Source organism: Eptatretus burgeri, chromosome 1 (genome assembly GCF_056783735.1).
Source record: "Eptatretus burgeri isolate ZD-2024b chromosome 1, Ebu_testis_v1, whole genome shotgun sequence".
Classification (NCBI taxonomy): domain Eukaryota; kingdom Metazoa; phylum Chordata; class Myxini; order Myxiniformes; family Myxinidae; genus Eptatretus; species Eptatretus burgeri.
The window spans coordinates 38,511,568-38,531,118 of NC_140961.1; the positions used below are offsets into that span (position 1 = coordinate 38,511,568).

General features: G+C 44.0%; 1 protein-coding gene across 1 annotated transcript in view; it reads left to right on the forward strand.

The window, feature by feature from the left end:
• Positions 1-19,551, forward strand: part of LOC147034284 (ribosomal protein S6 kinase alpha-3) — a 344,798-nt gene that overhangs the window by 23,002 nt on the left and 302,245 nt on the right. The gene's annotated exons all lie outside the window — the stretch shown is intronic.

Consider the following 19,551-nt stretch of genomic DNA (forward strand, 5'->3'; position numbering starts at 1 on the left):
TGATTGCATATGTCGAGGTTGTGCAGAAGTTGAGAACTGAATAAAAGACTATATAAAGTTTGAACATTTGACCTCCCATCGAGAAGGGTGTGCTACTCAATGCAATAACTCCTCCACACCACTGACCCTGATCACAGCAGCGTCGTGACACTGGTACCATTTGGAATGAACTCGTCATAAGCCGATGAGATGGGGAATACAAATTGGTGAGGATCTTCGTGATGTGAAAATTGCTTGATATCAACCACATTTGCATATTTGCACTTTTGCAGGTGCTGATTTGACAGCAGGAGTGTCTGTTTGTACTTTGGCACATGTCAGTCGGCACCTGTTTATTTAGCTATGCTCCATATGCTAATGGGAGCTCTGAGGTCGAGCACAGTATACTCCCAAGCTGTGGAACAATTTATATCTAGGAGGCTTCTGTTACCCCGAGCACAAATACTAAATTTTGTAAGTATTTCTGCATTTGCATTCTTTTATTTTGATGTCCGACACAAAAGCAGTAAATCTGTTTATCAAAACCACCCATTCGCACGTCCAAGCCATCATGCAGGTGGTCGGAATATGCTGTCCCATACAGTGCGCTGCTCAACACGTTGTTTGCTAACCGTACACAGGCGTGCTGGTCATAAAAGGTGGCGTTTCAAACTGGAATGTGATCAATTATTGGGCAGCTTTCTATTGGGTGTGACAAGAAGGGCAAAAGATCATTGTGGAAGCAAACCAAAAAACGATGAAGACATTGGAAGAAGCCCACATCCATTTTGCGTAGACAACGTGCAACGATGTGGGTTTGTAAAGGGCTTTGCGGGTGACCACTCTTGCAAAACCTTTGTTTCGTGGTGACCTCCCGAGAGGATTTTGCCCATGAGCCATACTGAAAGTGCTCTTTTACCACTTTATGTACCTCCTGCATGGCGTGCATCGTTGCACTGTGCACGCTCCTGGCAGCTCCATGGTTCGTCAAAGCCACGGCGTGATGCCGTCACATCATTTTCTATTCTTCTATAATTTGTCTTTTTCTTTAAAGAAAATTTTTTTTTTGGACTTGCACCATATATGTACCTCGTTAGCGGTACCTTCATTTCTATCCATTGCTTTTGCCTCAGGCCTGACCCACTTGTTTTGCTGATGGGATTCTTGCATTTTTGTGCCTCGCCAAGCTGCCGACTTGGTGAAAGATAAGCAGAGCCAAAGTCTATACCAAGGCAGTTGCAAAGTCCCAATTTACAGTGCTTCAGTTGTCTGGGAATGCTGCAGCAAGCAAATGTGGTGGACTTCGTATCGCTTCTTCTTTTCTTTTTTTTTTGTGATATGTGTGCCAACTTTGACATTGTAATCGGCCAAAGCTCTGGGTGCTGTCACCAAGCAGTATTTCGTTCCCTGCAGTAGAAATGTGGCACCCATTGAGACCTCCATGTGAACTTTTCTGAAGCTCAAGACTGTCTTTAAACCTTGGCAATCAATGCAACGGCTGTGGGCTTTTTGTCACCTCCATTGGGACAATGGCCGTGTCCGATTTCTCTAGCTCTTTGCCATCCAGTTGAGCTTGTGAGGCATATCATTTTGGCAGTTGAGTTGCATGTCTGGAAACAGCTTTGAATAGTGACATGTACTTTTACTAAGGCTTGTTAAATTCTACAATATCAATTCTTAGTTTCCAAATGCAAACCTTCCTGGATTAGCTTTATCAAGTGATATGCCAGCATGTTAAACTACATCATCAACTTGAAAGGTTGGCAACCAGGCCGAATGCAAAATTTCCCCATACTGGGCATCGTGATCATGAAAAGCAGTGCAGCAAAAGCTTCAATTACGGTGCAGTGATGGTGGGGGGCGATGTAATATCTTTGTTGTGACAGATTATCCCAGCGAGCAGTGGTTCCAGCTCGTCTTGTGCTCTGGGCTTCTTTCATGTGCTTATCAGTAATATGTCCACTGTCTGACGTGGGTGAGCAGCTGTGTCCGTGTGCTTCCGTGGCTCCGAGGAAATGATCTGCAGGTTTTGGGGAACCTTTAACACAGCTTTTGCCAAAATTCCAAATGGATGTTCGCTTGAGAGCCTGTCATCACATTTGGGCATCAACGTGGCTTAATTTTTTTCTCCTTTTGCTTTATATTTATAATTTCTATCAATTTAACCACCCCCCGACCCCACACGTGAAAGTGTGTGTGAGTGTGTATGTGTATCTGTATGTATACATACACTGGCTGTTTCTGGAAATAAAACGACTGGATTGGTAGATCCTTTGTGTTTGATTTCTACTTAGACGTTAGAACAAGCTCATTTGTATGCACATCCTTTTGTATTGGAGTGCTCTCTATTATTTGCTTTTTGTGTTCGTACATCAGGTTACAGGTTATAAATGCTGCACTTGCAGTGATTTGACCTGCATTGCTTTCCCTGTCGCCAGGTCGTAGACTAGCCTTGTTTGGTTTGCATTATTTTCATGGGCATGAGGAATGAGCAGTGTAGGTGGAAAGAAAACCCGTCTTCAATCTCAGCCACTCGAGTGTGCTGCAGTTGAAAGATTGTCTTAGAGATTTGTCATTTAGAAACGATTTGGCTGAGATCGTATGAACCAAATTTGTGTGAAAATGCATTTGACGTGCTGTAACGCCAAACTTTCCCTGGTGTTCAAAATTCCTGAGGCAATCCTAAATTGAACACACAAAACACTTCTGGCATCAATTTTTTTTGCATTTTGTCCATTAAGTTTTCGCCTCCCAGAGTGTAATGCGTTTGTTGCAGCGTTGATCGTACATTCAGAACCTGTTTTGTGGCAGCAGTTGGTAAAAGTTTTTTTTTTCTCTTTTTTTTGTGCTGATTGTCCATTGGCAGCAGCACAGCAAACACGGTTTATTCTCAGTTAAAGAGCAAGGGTTAGAGGTATTGGTACATTCAATCTCGCCTGTCTCGGCATTAATTTCCCGATTATGATGCAATTAACACCGCTTTGCATAAGCGTGATGTTTTCGCTCAGTGTTGCAGCTCTTGTTTGATGCATTAATTTAATTTTGTAAAAATCTGTTTTGAGACTTCGTGACTCACAGATTTCACTTGGTTCCGCTTGATACGCAATGCCAGCTGTGACTGTAGTAAGGTGGTTAGGATTGGGTGATATTAAATAGTTTGGAGCTAAAATGTTCAAGTGGACGAGCTGCACATCCACACCACAAATAATTGTGCACATACATGCAGACAAATGCTTGCTACAACACCAGACTTGACTTCATACAAACGCAGTCGCTGAGCTTGGGGGGAAAGTGATGTAACATCTCGGAGCACTCTGGGTGTCTGCGACGCCATCTCTCCGTTTTCTCTCTTACACTCTGCACTCAGATGAGCAATAATTAAGGAAAAATTATACGTGTATATGTATATATGTATATGTATATGTATATATATATATATATATATATATATATATATATATATATATATATATATATTGATATATATATATTTCTGTCTGGTGTGACCTCCGATGCTCCAGACTCAGAGTGGCCGCTCTAACCATTCTGCTGCCGAGTCCAGTGCAGTAATATTGCTTTTTAAAAAGTCATATCAGTGTCGAACGGCTACAGAATGGTACATGAAGTGCTGACATATTTGTAAGACGACAGTTGGCCACACGTACCTGCAGTGTGAGAGTTTAATATTGTGCAGCTCGATTGTGTTGAAATCAAGGCCTTCAAGATCATTGGAATATCCTGCGATGAAGCCGAGTCTATGGGACTATCACTTTCACATCACAGACAGGTCAGTGGTCTCTCTTCTATTGCCTCCTTTTACTTGTTACACCCTGTGATCTCTCTGTGCTTTGTCACCCCCCCCAATGTTTCTGCAGCGTGCGTACACAACATTTCCAGAATCACTGCTCACTTCCACTCATTGGTTCCTATTTTTACCATCTATGGATTCTACCTCCATATCATCTTCAATCCCATTCATTCTTCCCCCCAGATTTTCAAGACAGCTGCTCACCACCATCTCACATCATCCCTCATCCAAAACCATGATCTTTTCTGACCCTGTTAACCACTCCTCCAAGCCCACCTCTTTCCAGGTTTACAATTATTGTTATTTTCCTTCCTGAGAGTTTGTTTCTAGGTCCATCTTGTCCACGTCATGTGTCCTTCCCGACCCCTTATTCTTTCCCACATCCCTTATTTCTCCAAATCTCCCTTTTTTATTTTGTCCCTCATCTCTACTGTTGATGTCCCCCTTCTCTTTCTACTCTTCTGTTCTGTTAAGTCCTGACCCCTTCTATTTTCTAGCTTCTTCACGATCCTTAAGATTGTATACAAAAACAAACGAATAATATTGGACCTCTTTTGAGACTTCATGCAACATGAGCTTTTGCTGCAGTTACCTTTATGATTCACTAACTATATTATTGTTACAGCCCGGTGTTCGAGGTTCGCCACGAGGGAAAGCATTCAAGCTCCTCCCGAACTCTCGGTCGTGAGGCCACCAGCCGCAGATAACTCCGTGGCCCGGTGGGTTGTTAAGTAACCACGAATAATGATTGATACTGCCAATCCTGGTAGTGTCACTACTTCGTGTGGGTACTTTGCATTTGGCCGGCTGCACCAAGTGAGTTTTGTGCCCTCAACACACACCCGGATTACTGCCGAGTGATACAGTGAGCATGTGCTGGCTTACAAGAGCAAATCACTTGGGGTAGAACTTCCCAGCTAACGCTAAGTGCAGACTACACTGGACCAATGGAGGAGAAGACTCTATGAACTGGGTACATTCACAACAATAAGCAAGTGCGATGAAAGTTATGTGGATGATAAGCAAGGGATTTAATACAAAATAAAATAAGTGCAGTGGGGAAAGCAAGCATTGGTAAAGTGCAGCAAAAGAAATGCAATTATTTATGAACCCAAGAGAGACAGTGCAGAGCTTCCCTGATCCTAAAAGTTCTATAATCTTAATCATGCGAACAAAGCAGGTGCCATCAGAATCATTCCCAGAGAGAGAGCGAGAGCGAGAGCACGAGAGCACAAGAACGAACATGAGGCCTTTGCAACCTTTTTATTTTATCTTTTTTTTTTCTTCTTCTTTTTTTTTTTTCTTCTTCTTTTTTTTTAACCAAGTGTGGTTGATGGACCAATGCAAACTCATTCACTGAGGAGTGGTATCGGGGTGGGGTGGGGGTGGGGAGGGGGGGGAGAGAAAACTGAGGGTGTCTACGGTGCATGGACGGAGGGAGGTATGATTAGGGGCATGGTGATTGGTTAGTGACGTGTAAAGATATGGTTTGGTGGGGGGGGGTGGAAATGAAGCAAATAATGTGTGAGAAGATAGTCCTAAAGTGAAGTGTAAACGGCTCTGTTTGTCTGAATGCTCTGGTTGTCTAATACTGCGCTCGTTCTCATATCTGGCTCCTCTGTTCATTCCACTCCATTCTGCTCGCTGCATCTGCTCCTTCAAGCTCCATTGTTCACCACACAGTGACCCCAAGAATACGCAGCCAGAAAACTGAGTAAACCTAATGTGCGGGACGCGCAGTGCTTGGGAACGGATCAGGCGGAGTGATGGGTGTTTTCCAGCACCCTCAGTGGCGGATCATGACCACATTGTTGGCCCCGCCCATACGATGGTTCGGCAGTAGAAATAGCCTCAGTTGCTCCATGTTCTGACACGTGATCCATCTGAGATGAACATGGCGGTGCACATGAGATGAACATTCGGGGAGGGGGGTTGATGAGTTGTGGTTTGTGAGGAAGGAGGAGGGGGGGGTGGTGACAGTGGAGCGTTGAGGACTTGAGTCGAATTTTACATTACGTGGATGTAATGCTCCCTGATTTGAATGCAATTGCTTTTAAAATATATTTGCCCTCATTTCAAATTTGTTGATGTTCTTTTTCTCCTGGGCAACGCCGGGTACCCCAGCTAGTATGTATTGTTACGGATCTGGGGTTCGTGTTTCGTCATGAGGGTGAAGCGATCCAGTTCCTTCTGAATACCCAGTCCTGAGGCCACCAGGCACAAATAACTTCATGCTCCAGCGGGTTGTTAAGCAACCACGAACACCGATTGGCTGGGTTTCACTACTTCGTGTGGTACCTTTTTGTTGACGGTCGCATGAAGGTGGGTCTCGTGCTCTCAATGCGTACTTGCGTGGAACTTACCGTACCAGGTGCAGCCGAGTAGAGCTGCCAAGTACGTACTGGTGAACAAGAGCCAATCAGTGCGGTAAAACTTCCTGCCTCACTACGTTCGGGACTCCAGTACGCTGGACCAATGGTGGAAAAGACTTGACAAACTGTGTACACTGATAATTGTGGACCATAGTTTTGAACACAGCATTGGAACTGCCGAAACAGTTTTTCCTGGGCTATTTGGCACGAACTGGATGGCTCGCCACTCTGACCACTTTTTGTAGCACAGCTGTGCCACTGATGCTGTGCTTCTTTTACCAGTACACTGGTACTCATTTTGCTGACGTTGGGAGGATGACAGGCTGAGTTAACCCCACCTGGTGTTAATTCAACAGCCAACGGAGCTCAAACTCAGGACCCTAGGATCCTAAGCCAGCCATCCGAACCACTAAGCCAACACCAGGCTTACACTTATAATATAAGCAATTTATTTATAAAGTGAGGGTGAGGAAAGGCATGTGGAACAATAAAAGGTTTAATACAAAGCAATATGTGCAGCAGGGGAAAGCAAGGATTTGTGGGTGCGGCGAAAGAAATGCAAGTACGTATATACAAAAGAGGATTCAGTGCAGAGCTAACCCGATCCTAATCTTATACAATTTTGATTATGCTAACATGACAGGAACCATCAGACATATACTTGAGGAAAGTAGAAAGCAAGAGAGATGAGAAAAGAACGAGGTGTTTGCGACCTCTCTTACCTTGCATGGTTGACGGACCAACACAACCCAGTTGCTGAGTAGGGGGAAGGGGGGAGGAAAACCGAGGGTGTCTATGGTGTGTGATCGTCGGAGGTGTGATGAGGTGTGTGGTGATTGGCAGATTAGGTGGAGAGGAAGGTGGAAAGATGTGGGTCAGGGGGTTGGAAAACAAGTAAAGAAGATAGATTTAACGCGAGTGTATAGAGGTCTGTAAGTGTAAATGTTTATGGTCCAAGGCGGTGCTCAGTTTTTGTCTGGCTTCCTTGCTCGTCCAGCGCTCAGCTCAGTGGACTCAAAGAACCAAGGCCCGTTAGAACTTCTTACTATATGTGCGTGCGTGCGTAATACATAAAGGAACAATTTAAATTAACTGATACTCCAGGTGCCCCACCTTTTGAATGGTACGAGGAATAGATCTGTGTTCTATGAAAGCTAAATCTTGAATGGTTTTTGAAATATCACGTGCACAGCCAAGTTACTGAGATGGTTTCCATGGCAACATAATTCAGCCAATCACAGCCGTGATCTAATCAGGTTGAGATTGTGATGAGGAATAGTTATCTGGAATATGAAAGCTAAATGCTCAATGGTTTTTGAAATATCACAAACACACAAAAAAATGTGTGCAGATGGTCCGTTGGACGTTGCTCATTTTAATGTCCTCTGTCTCTGCCCTTGTCGGAGGGTTGAAAGACAAAAAGGCTCTTCTGGCTGATTTGTTGCATGGCCTATTAGGTGCAAGTTTCGCAGAGCAACAGCCTCTACATCTCTTGGGTTGTACTGCATCCCATACTGGGAAGATAATTTAATTCTCAAATGATTTTGCTTTTTTATATACAAAGTTAAGGCTCGTGGAGGAGCTTTAACCTTGAATGGATCAGGACGTAACAGAACAAAGGGAACAGTAAAAAGGGGAAGGAATGGGGGGGGGGGGTACCAACAGCAGGGTTGAGGGACAAATCAAGGGAGACTTTTTTTATTTTTTATTTTATTTTTTATACACGATATCAAGTCTTTTATAAGAGCGACCACACAATGTATAACAAAGTGAGTAGGAGACGAGGAGGGTGGGAGAGGGGAGCACAAAACAGTAGGTAACAGGCAGGAGATCTGTGGAAGGGAGAGGGATGTAGCATGGTACACGGGGTTAACAAGATGGACACTGCAAGGATTTTCAGGAAGGAAAGCAGAGAATTTGAAGGAGGTGAGTTTGGGATGGATTAGTGGTTGGAAAAGATCATGGTTTTGGTTGGGGGAAGATATGAGATGGTGGTGAACAGCTGCTTTGAAGATCTGGAGGGAAGAGTGGGATTGAAGAGAATGTGGGAGTTTGTTCCAGAGGTGGGGAAAAAAAAGAGGAATGAAATAGTGAGGTTGAGCGGTAATTCTTGATATTGGTATTTTCACGAGAAGGGGATTGCTGGTGAATCTTGAGCGCCCTGTGGAAATATGGGGGGACAGATCACAGACAGAGCATGGGGGTGTGGGAGGGGAGGCGGGGAGGGGGTGAGGCCGGAGAGGAGACAGTCGAAGACAGAAGGACCACCAACCTGCCTGCGGTGAGGGAGTTAGGGACCCCAAGACTCAACTTCATCGCGGGAGATACCAATGATCCTAAAAGCCTTGGTTTCCACAGCTTGAAGCCGAGACAGGTCTGAGGTGGGAGCACCAGCCCAGAGGTGCAGCCGTACTCCATCAGGCTGCAGATGAAAGCTTTGTATGTGGTCAGGAGCTCAGTTGTGCTAAGGATTTGGACAAATAATGCATGTGGGGAGGATGCACATGGTGGACAAGATGGTTGCAGAAGCAAACTCTCTGGAAGGAAAGCCTGGGAACTTAGAAAGTGATAGGCCAATTAATTCTTGTAGCAGCGAAGATTGGGAAGGGGGATCGGGGGAGGTGGTTCAACCACCGCAAAGAGGCATCCCTGATAGTTGCGATTGTGGAAGTTGGTTCCACTGGTGAGAAAAAAGTGAAACTAAAGAGTGGAGGTGAGCAGTGTTTCAGCGTTTTGGGAGTTTCACCAAAAGGAGGTTTCTGGTGGACCGCATACACCCTGTATAAACCTTGGAGCTTGTGGGCTTTTGGGGTGGGGGTGTGGGACAAATCATGGTAAGAGCAGAGGCTGCAAGACTAAAAGGAGGAGGTAAAAGACTGATAGATCATCGACCTGTCTGTGATGGGAAAGTGATTGGCCCAGAGATTCTGCTTCATCATGGGAGATTTCAATAATCTTTGAGGCCTTGGTTTCCACAGCATTAACCTGAGGCAGGTGTGCCAGCCCAGAGAAGAGAGCAGTGCTCCATCAAGCTGTGGCTGGAGGCCTTGTAGTTATATAGAAGTGCCGGTTCTCTCCCAGCCTTCTTTGTACTGTTCCTTTTGTTTTCTTGCATCCTGATCCATTCAGTGTTCTAGCTCTTCCATAAGCCCTGACTTTGTACATACAAAAAAAAAAAAACATGACGGGATGACAAGATTGTAAGAAGGGGGATGACTTGATGGTTATGCATTGCTTGTGTGAAGTGCTGGAGGGAAGAGTGAGGTAGTACAGCCTCAGGAAGGTGGGTCTGTAGACTGGAGAAGAGATGACAAAATGGTTGAGGTGTGCAGTCAGCCTGCATTTTGGAAGTTGAACCAGGAGGGAGTTACTGGAAGAGCACATGCATCTTTGAGATGTAGAGCAGGTCGAAGGACTGAGCAAGCAGAGGGAGTGGTGGTGGTTTAAACCAGAGTGGAGTGGTGGTATAAAAAAAAGAGGCAATTGCCTTGCCTGCAATTTGAGAGTCACATACCAATATAACTTGTGGCTTTCAATTGTAAAAGCAGTATTTTGTTTGCGTATAGTTTCACGGATCAAAAATCAATGATCTAATGCAAGACTTGTCATTGGAAACAAAAATAAATCGGAAGTCTCCCCCTGATTTTCAAGCTACAATTATAAAAAATCATTCAAAATCTCAATCTTTAAATAAGATGGTATTTCAAAATCTTTCTTTTCCCTGGTGATCTTGCTTTTGCTTGTTTTGTGCTGACATATTGCTAGTCCCTCTCTCCCAAAAAAACAAATTGGCAATTGCACCCAGATTCCTTTTTACCCACCAACATGAGATGTTTCCGCAGTTTCCTTCCACCCAAACCATTCCACACGTGGAAGATATGATTGCTGTACGTGCACGCCACTGCTGGCAATGATGATCGCCATTTCATCATGATGGCATCTCCTTTTGCTGTGGGAGTGTGGCAAATACAATATTATTTGAGAATTTCTGTTTCGCAGTTAATCACTTTTTGAAATCCGTTTCCTTCCTTTCTTTTCAGTCGTCCATTTGAAGCAGCTTTTTGCACCGATTTAGAAGTCTCCGATTATATTTATTGACCAAGTCATAAACTACAGTGTGTGGTTTTTAGGAACCAATTTTTTTTTTCTTTTGTAAAAGTGCTGCTGCCGTTGCAGATACGTGATGACATTGCAATTGCACTTGTATACACATCAGGTCATTGATTTGAAAGTTGACAAGTGGTCTGCATTTTGTTTTCTTCTTTTGCTCTTTTTGGCACCATAATATGGCCACAAACTGGCATGTGGTTGGTTGAGTGTCAAAAGAATGAAGGGTACTTTTCAACCTCTAAGCGAAGTGTGTGATATTGAATGCTTCATACATGATGCATGGGTGTTTACATAAATGGGAGAAGATTTTTCCTCCCTTTCTATATAATAAACGTGTTATTGCTCCTGCTGTTTCAATTGGAAATTGAAAGCTGCTTCAACGAAATTGACACTCCTTCCCTCAGTTTTACTGTACTAGAACAAGTTATTCATAAGCTCGAGATAGTTTACTTGTTCATCGCTTTATCTGCTTAATCAGGAAACGGTCTAGAACTAGTCACCAAAAAACGTTTGTGAACCCATTCACCATTTCACCCTGTTGTGAATTTCACAATCACCATTTCATGTGAATTTCACATTCACCATTTCATGGTGAACCATCCTGTGGATAGTGGGATTAAATTATTTTTTTTTTGTGGTTGAGAGGCCTGAGGATAAACATGCTGGTGTTGCAATGAACTTTACTTTTCCATGTTTCGACTTGCACAGGCAGTGCGATTTGTCTGTGGAAATGTTGCATTCTTTGTGACATAAAAGTTTTGCCTTTATTATGTTGTCCTATTAGAACTTGGGCAGACTTGTCTTTGGCAGATCATATCTCGAAGCTAGTTTCCAAAGCCGGCAGCTCCCTCGTAATTCTTAAGGCCAGATCCTTCGCCGGCTTTCCGAGCTTGTAATTGTGTACAAAGCTTTCACCCGGAGTGTCATGGGACATGGCTTTCCATGGAGGCCCTGTGTTGCTCCTCATGTTTGCCACTTTGAGGCCCGATAATATAAAGCCCTCCATGTCAATGGAATCTCACGTCGGGAGGCTGAATTTCAGGGTCTGCTGCTTTATCACCATAGTCTGGTTGGTGGCCTTGCAGAGTTTCAAAATTTATTTATTTTTTTACAAACTGGCTCAATTCTGGTCTTGCTCCTCCTGCCATGTCACCTCTCTGCCTCACCCTGTCCTTCCAGGTTGCATGTGTTCTCTCAGAAGCCCTTTCCCTGTTTCCCTTAGTTGAAACACAACGTTTTTTTCCCCTCCATTCTATCACTCCTCTCTTCTTACACATGGAAATGTATTTCTGAGTTCTTTGTCTTGAGCTCTTCTCGATAGTAGTTCGTCGTCCACCCACCGCCACCTCATGCTTTCCCTCATTTCCATGAATGAGCCATACTACATCTGCAAAGAACCTGTTGTGCCACTACTACCACAGTCAGTGCTACGGCAAACTGTTTGTCCCTCCTCCTCTTCACTCAGTTCGTAACACCCGTTTAGTTTCTACTCATCATCCCTTCTCTGTTTCCCTCCTTTCCCTGTTACCTTCCCTTCCCTCCATACCAATCACCATACTTCCTTATTCTTCCCCTGCACTTCCTTTTTGGCACAACTTCCCAGCAGTGTGTTCTCATCTTCTATCAACTTGCAACAATCCAAGTTCTGTTGTTGATGTCACATTTAATTATTTCATTTTCCTATCTTCTTTTGCTGCTTGTTCAAATATGGGCCCCTCTTTGTTTTGGACTTGTCATTTCCCCCTGTAGTGTAATAAAAAAATGCCCCCTGTTCTGATATTTCATGAGCCTCAACCATTGTATTGGAAAAAAATGGAAATATTGACTGCATTTTAGAAGTCAAACCATTTCAATACTTTTGTTTTGTCTCTTTACCTCCGCCACCAAAAGTGGATGGAGGTTATGTTTTCACCTCTGTTTGATTGTCTACCTGTCTGTCCTGTCCTGTCCTGTCTATCTGTGAGCAGGATATCTCATAAAGTTGTGGATGGATTCGGACGATACTTGGAAGACAGGGAGGGTGTGTGACAAGGACAAAATGATGAGATTTTCAGGACCATCTGGATGTGATAAAAAATTTTTTTCCACCTTTTAGAGATGTGGACAAAAACGATATATAGCATGATGTCTCAAGTTGTGAAAGAGTTATGACAAAACTAGGTGGATGAGTTGGTTAGGTGACCAGAAGAAGCCGATTTAGATTTTGGTTCATGTCCGGATCCAGATCCGGCCCATCAGTGGGATACAAAATGTAAACTGTTCAGCCTCGCGGAGGTATGGGCTCTCCTGAGTGCCGTTCTCGCAAAGTATATCACTGTGGAAGCAGAGTGAAATGCATTGCAATGTTATTTGTGACCACACAGTTGATAAAACAAAGCTATTCATGAAAACATGGTTGTTATTTTACATTTGCTTCATCATTTGCTTAGCCAACAAAGCAATCCACATCATGTGACAAGGGCAATTGGACAGCTGATACATAAAGGGGAAAAAGGTGTGTGTGTGTGTGTGTGTGTGTGTGTGTGTGTGTGTGTGTGTGTGTGTGTGTGTGTGTGTGTGTGTGTGTGTGTGTGTGTGTGTGTGTCATTTACTAACATTGTCCAACCCTGGTCTTCTCGTGCTATTTCTTCCAATCAGGATGCACTGAGTGATATCAGTACTGGTCTGTTCTGTGAACGTAACTGCAAGGTCATTTAATATCTTGATGCCAAGGTTGAATGCTGGCCTTGCAGAGGATCCCATGATTGTCATGTTGATGGAATACCAACAAGAGCTGTGGATTTTTTCGATTGCTGCATTTTTTGTTGTTGCTGTTGTGGAAATTGTGGGATCAATAATGTTTGCAAAAGTTGTCTTCACTGTCCTGTTTTGTTTGTTTATAATCCTTTTACTTGATGATTATTATGGTTTTTGTTTTGTTTATCCCATACCCTTTTTCCCTTTCTTAGAAGTCAGTACGACAACCTTCATGGCCAGAACTTTGTGTGTGTGTGTGTGTGTGTGTGTGTGTGTGTGTGTGTGTGTGTGTGTGTGTGTGTGTGTTGCTTTGCTTCCTTCTCCTCTGTCATTGTCATACCCCTCCTTTAAACCTTTGTGCTAATGATGAGGGATAAGGGTTTTACCTGGTGTTGGGAACCCATATTCGGTTTGGGGAAGGGGGGGGGGATCTTTGGTGTGGAAGTGATTTAACTTGTTAAAATGCTTTGCCGAGTATGATGTATGCATCCTGTTGAACAACTGGATTCCACGTGCTCTTGCTTCTTGTATCTGGGTTGATTTAAATATATATTTATTTATTTTATTCGTTGCCCTAAATGGATTCATCCCGAACTATCAACTACCAGTACATACCAATAGTGGTTCTGCACCAATGACAATGACCCTCGGAACGAACTCGGCCGCCATTTTGACTGGCAGAAATTGGCGGACATCAGTGCAAACATTTCAGGTATGGGTGGAGTTTCTTTGTCTTTTAGGAGCTTGGATGGCAAACCTTCATGTTGATATTGTGTAAAGTTGCAATAGTGTCACCTGAAGAACTAGAACCGCACTTGGTAGAGTGCATACCTCCATCAGGCTGACCAGTTTACATTTTGTAGCCTGCTGATAGTCCAGATCTGCATCCGTACCTTAACCAAAATCTAATTGGCTTGTTATTGTCACCAAACCAACTCTTACACCAAGTTTTGTCCGAATCCGTCCATAACCATGACTTCTTGAGATATAGTTTTTGACCCGATCTCTCAATGGTGAACGATCACAAAACTTCCAGTATCCACATCTGGATCTTCACCAAACCAAATCTATTCATCCTTGTGACACACCCAACCTGTGCACCAAGTTTTCATGATGACTCAATGTTGACTGTGGTACAGTTGTCACACAGTCAAGCCATCATATTCAAAATGATATAAAGTTCGGACAATTTTTTTTTTCTGTCAACAAACAATGGGATAAGTTGACCTGATGAATGTAGCCTCCATTGCATGAAGGTGAGATAAACTGTGTCCTTTGCTCAGGATTTTAAACCAGCCAATACAATATTGCTCAGCACACTGAGGATTATTCAGTTAATGGTAACCAATTTCAGAGGCACAGGGAATAATTGTCGTACTATGTACATTCTTACAAGCCCGAGTTGGTTGTCGATGTTCAGTTGACTGATCCCGTCTAATCACCAAAGGGACATGTTGTTCAATATGATCCTTCAATTTCAGATGTGTGGCTCACATACCGAGCATCACACTGGCGCTGAATATATGACATAGCCAGTCTATTCACGAATGTCCCACTGACAGAAGTGATCGAAATCTGTGCGCAACTTCTGTATCATAGTGACTTGACACTTCCACCGATCTCTGAGTCTGTCTTTGTTGAATCAATGAATATAGCGACCCGTTCCGTCAAGTTCAGTTTCAATGATTCAATGTACACTCAGGTCGATGGTGTGGTGATGGGATCCCCTCGAAGCCTCATCTTGGCAAACATCTTTGTGGGTTACTGTGGAAAAACTTGCCTTTGCAGATCCACATCCTGGAGTTCAATCCCCCTTTCATCTATTATCGGTTGAGTCGATCTCAGCATGTAAAGTCGTCTTGGCATATCTGAACTCTCTCCATCCATCCCAAGGGTTCGTCTTAGAGATGGAACGCTCTGGCGTACTTCCCTTGTTGGACGTTTTGGTTTAGAAATTGGCCGACGCTTATAAAACCACAGTCTACCGTAGGTCTACTTTTACCTGACGGAACACTCGGTGGGACTCTCACAGTTTCTTTGGATACAAGATTGGATTGATTGGTATCTTGGTCAATAGAGCAAGAAAGATCTGCTCCACAGATAAACTCCATTCTGAAATTGAGACCATCAATATTATTCTTCTTGATAATGGGTATCCTGAACAGATCATCTATATATATTGTTACGGTATTCGCGCCCGCCGGCGTGCTGACGGCCACGTAACTCGAATCGCGGCACGTCGCCCACCGGACGGACAATCCAGTCGTGACCCTCTCGGACTAACGCCGGGAACCAGTCACGGGTGGACCTTTCGGTCTCACCGCGATCGAGCCAATCGGCCCCCGCGTGGGATAGGGTTGCTCGCCAAATTCGACCTACCTAAGTACCCACACGGAGGGTAGACCGGGCGATCGCACCTCGCCGCAGGTCGACTTCGGACACGGGCCACTTAAGCGACCCGTTCCGTACTATCGGGATAACCGAGCGGTGTTATTCGTCGACCTCGACGGTTCGATTAATTATCGGGCGTATTCAGCCCACTACCAACCCTTTACGTGAAGCAAGATGAGGATTCAATGAAAGAAATGACGAAGCGAAGCGGGAAACAGTTCAACACAAAGCACATTTATTCGCGATGAACGGAAAGCACACATATTCAATTCCACCAAAAGCACATAGAAAAGGAAAAGAAACACAATGCAATTCCACCAAAAGCACATAGAAGGAAAAGAAACACAATGCAGAGCTAATACCGACTACGCGAGCACACGGCAACACTTATACAATTTTACTTCACAGACGGCGCCGACAACACATACCCAAAACCAAGGAAAAGAACACCCTCAAAGATGAGGCGGGCCTGAGGCCGAGACCGGGTCGGGCCTACCCGTCTGGTGATGAGACGCGGAGCGGCGATGGTGCCTCAACTCCGCGGGCCTCGCGGGCAGTGTCTGGTAGGGGGTGGGAAAGGGGCCCCCTTGGTCGCACTATCTTATCGCGGGGGGAAACAGGAGGGGGTTGCTGATGCTCGGGGGAAAGGAGGATTTCTACTCTGCCTCGAGTCCCGCCACGAGCGTCTCCACCTCGACCAGGTCGCGCCGTCGGCCTCCCTGGTGTGCAGCTCCTGGAACGACGCGAGCACCCCCTCGTCTGCCCTCGCCGCCTTTCCACAGCTCCGTCCCCTTCGCTCCGACTCCAATGCACACGACGACGACCAACTCCTTCTTCTTCCCAACTCCACCGCCCGCGAAGTCTTAACTCTGCTCTACTGACGAACGCGGTCGCTTATATAAGCCCCGTGGCTTCGCTCTCTCATCTTTGACCCCCTGCCTTCGACCTTTCACCTCGCTCCCCATTGGCCCGAGAAAAAGTGGGCGTGAATGCTTTTTGATCCATAAATTTCTCAACCTTTCTCTCAACCTTGCTTGTGGTCCTTTCTTTCTCTCAACCAATCAATGTTGAGGACATTACATTGTAACTTCAGAAATTAGAGTTTGGTTCTTCTTCTTCATCTGCTTGTGGTTTTATCCTGAGGAGTGCAAGTTGAAAAGCTTTGATGTCTATTTTATTGAAATGCATATCGTATTTCCAAGGCATTTTATGAGGCTGAATCAAAATGGTGGCGAAGACCCATGCGAGTTGAAGTTGGGCTGATCTCATTCCTTTGTGGGTGGAGAGAAGTGTTTTAGGCCTGACAAAAAATGGAATTTTTTTTGATTTCTTCATGATATCAACCGGATTGGAATAGCACCAGGCAACGCCAGGTACCCCTGCTTGTGTCAAATAAATACAATGGAAAACGAAACCCTGGAAGCTTTTGTGCTCCATGCCAAGGAAAAACTTCCTCTGTTGACCATTGCATCTGAAGACATGAAAGGAGTGCTTCTTCTTTTCCTCCTCTCCCTCCCCTCATTCTTCTTCTTCTCCTCCTCCCCCTCCCCTCCCCTTATTCTTCTTCTATCATGATATTGAATTCAAAAATTTTTTTTTTTTAATCTCAACTTATTGTCTCTAAACACTTGGAAAAAATCCATAATCTCCCAGAAATTAAGTGAACACTCCACACCCAGCCATCTTCATTTGGATGCCACTCTGTACTGTTCATTGCTGCAATCTAACAGTTTTTCCTCTAAATTTGTGGAGAAAGTGGTAGAAAGATATCTGCTGAACTCTGGTCTAATTGCTTTGCACACCTTGTGGTGCAACAGTTCTTTCCCTTTGAAGAAAACACTGTTGAATTCACTTATGCCTACTACCTACACTCTTTCAGCTCAAGCTTGACCTTTCGTTGATGCCACTTAATGTTGCAGTGCAACAAAAATCACATGATCAGCCGTGTAAAAGACATTACTTCCATTGTGCTGCCTTTAGCCACCTATTTGAAATATCCGATAAAATAAGGTACAATTTAACTGTTGGCAATCTATTCCAAAGCACTTAGCAGCTCAAACGAAATTATACGATTAGAAAATCGACGATGAATTGGCTAAAGGGACAAATCGTAATACGAGTTGCTCTTCAGTGCTTCCTTTGGGGTAGAATTGATCGATTGAATAAATATAAACGGGAATAAAGTGGAAAGGAGCTTCTGAAAACAATTGAGTTAAAGTTCAAGGAAAATTCGAGAGGGAATGTGAGGATCGTGATGAAAAGTTCACATAACAATCACATGGGAAATGCCAAAATTCAGAATGCAGCTTCAGCAGTGCTTCATCAATGCAATGAGGGGGTAAGGTAAACCAAAGTTCCATGATGACCTTCTCTGGATAAACGTTTCACCATCATCTCTATTACTGCCAAAAAATAAATAATTTCCTCATATATTGTATTTTACTTCCTCAACTTCCAAATTGTAGGCTCATAAAAATAACTTTTGCATTGATTGGTGTGGCTTGTATGGGACATGCAAATATTTATCTGGTTATTAACTGCATCATCATTCTTCAAGTTTGTGCATGATCATCTGGACCAGTAACTAGCGTTGCCAGGATATGTTGGAGGTATGTGCACTCACTTCCTGAGCAGTCTAGGTTGTGGTTGAATCTTTACCCAGCTATATAAACTGTCATCTTGCAAGTAGAACGATTCAAATTGTGATGTTCCACATGAGAGGAGATTCATCCATGTGTGTGCCATCTCTTGGATGGATGTTAACCTGAAGGACATGTCTACCAGTACTGGGGTCATTGGTGGATGCCAAAGATCCCACGGTGCCTTTAGCGAAGAGTAGGTGAGTTGTCACTGGCGCCATTAACAAATTACAAATTATTCCGCAGTTGAGTGTCAGGCCTGACCAGCCACGGTTCCAGAAAGACTTTGGGCAGAATCATTCCCTCTGGCTGACCCCAAAAGATAGTCTAAATAATTGGGGTCATTAAACAAATAGAAACAGATTATCTGAACCATTAAACCCAAGCTTTCCTGAAACTGTTTGGTTGTATTTATTTTTAATTTTTTTAAATTGCTCTTGTCTGCTTTCTCCACACTTTGCGAATGAACAGGATATATTTTGCCAAACCACCATATTTCTTGTGATGTAGATCACGAGTTCATGGGAGATTGAAACGTGTAATTGCATTTCCAGAAATCTCTTAATTACCTTGGATCTCTCTCTCTCTCTCACTCACTCACGCACATGGCTGTGCCGAATTTCCTTGCTTTGCCATTTGTTGCACTGGATGCGTGTCAATTGACAATTGAGAGAAAATGAAGTGCGATTCTTATGTTTCCAGCCCATGTGGCTCAGCTCTCCCATTTATCGATTTTTATAGTTCATCACCCGACCTTGCGAGGAAAATGTACCCGCCTAAGAGCTCTGAATTATTTATCTTGCCTTTTGCACTGGGATAAAAAACAACAGTGAAATGAGGGATGTTTGAGTGATGGGGACAGTTTTTAAGGAGAGGGGCTGAGGTTGGAGGTGAGGGATAACAGGGATGGGGAGTGAGACCCAAACATAAACCGGTGCTTCCAAGATAAGGTTCTCATAGGGGGATTTCAAAGCGACTGAAAATGGCTCTGCAAAGGTTGACGTTTTGTGGATTGTTCATGTTGACAGATATTACGTAAAAAGCCTGAATGTCACTCGCGGTTTGTTTGCTTGGGTTAAAAAAATAAAAAAAAATCCCAAAAGGTAATGTTGGTCATACAAGTGTCCATTTAGTTTTGCTTGATGGAAGATGTACTTATTACTTTATCATTATCTTTTCATGCAACTTGATGTGACTGGCATTATAACCTCGAGGTACGCACACTCGCCTTTGAGCTGTCTCGCCTGGGTTTGTCGGCCTAGCTATATCCTGTCATCGTGATATTTCGCAGTCGGGGCAATTCATCGATGTGTGTGCCGTCCCTTGAATGGACGTTAAACTGGTCAGCTTGTGTGCCAGCATTCGTTGATGTACGTCAAAGATACCACGACGTCCTTCACGAAGAGCAGGTGAACTATCGTCGGCACTCTGAACAAATGATAAATTCCTGCTCGAACTTACGGGGCACTGCATCAGCATCACACCTGTACCGCCAGCAAGTGATGTTACCCGCAGC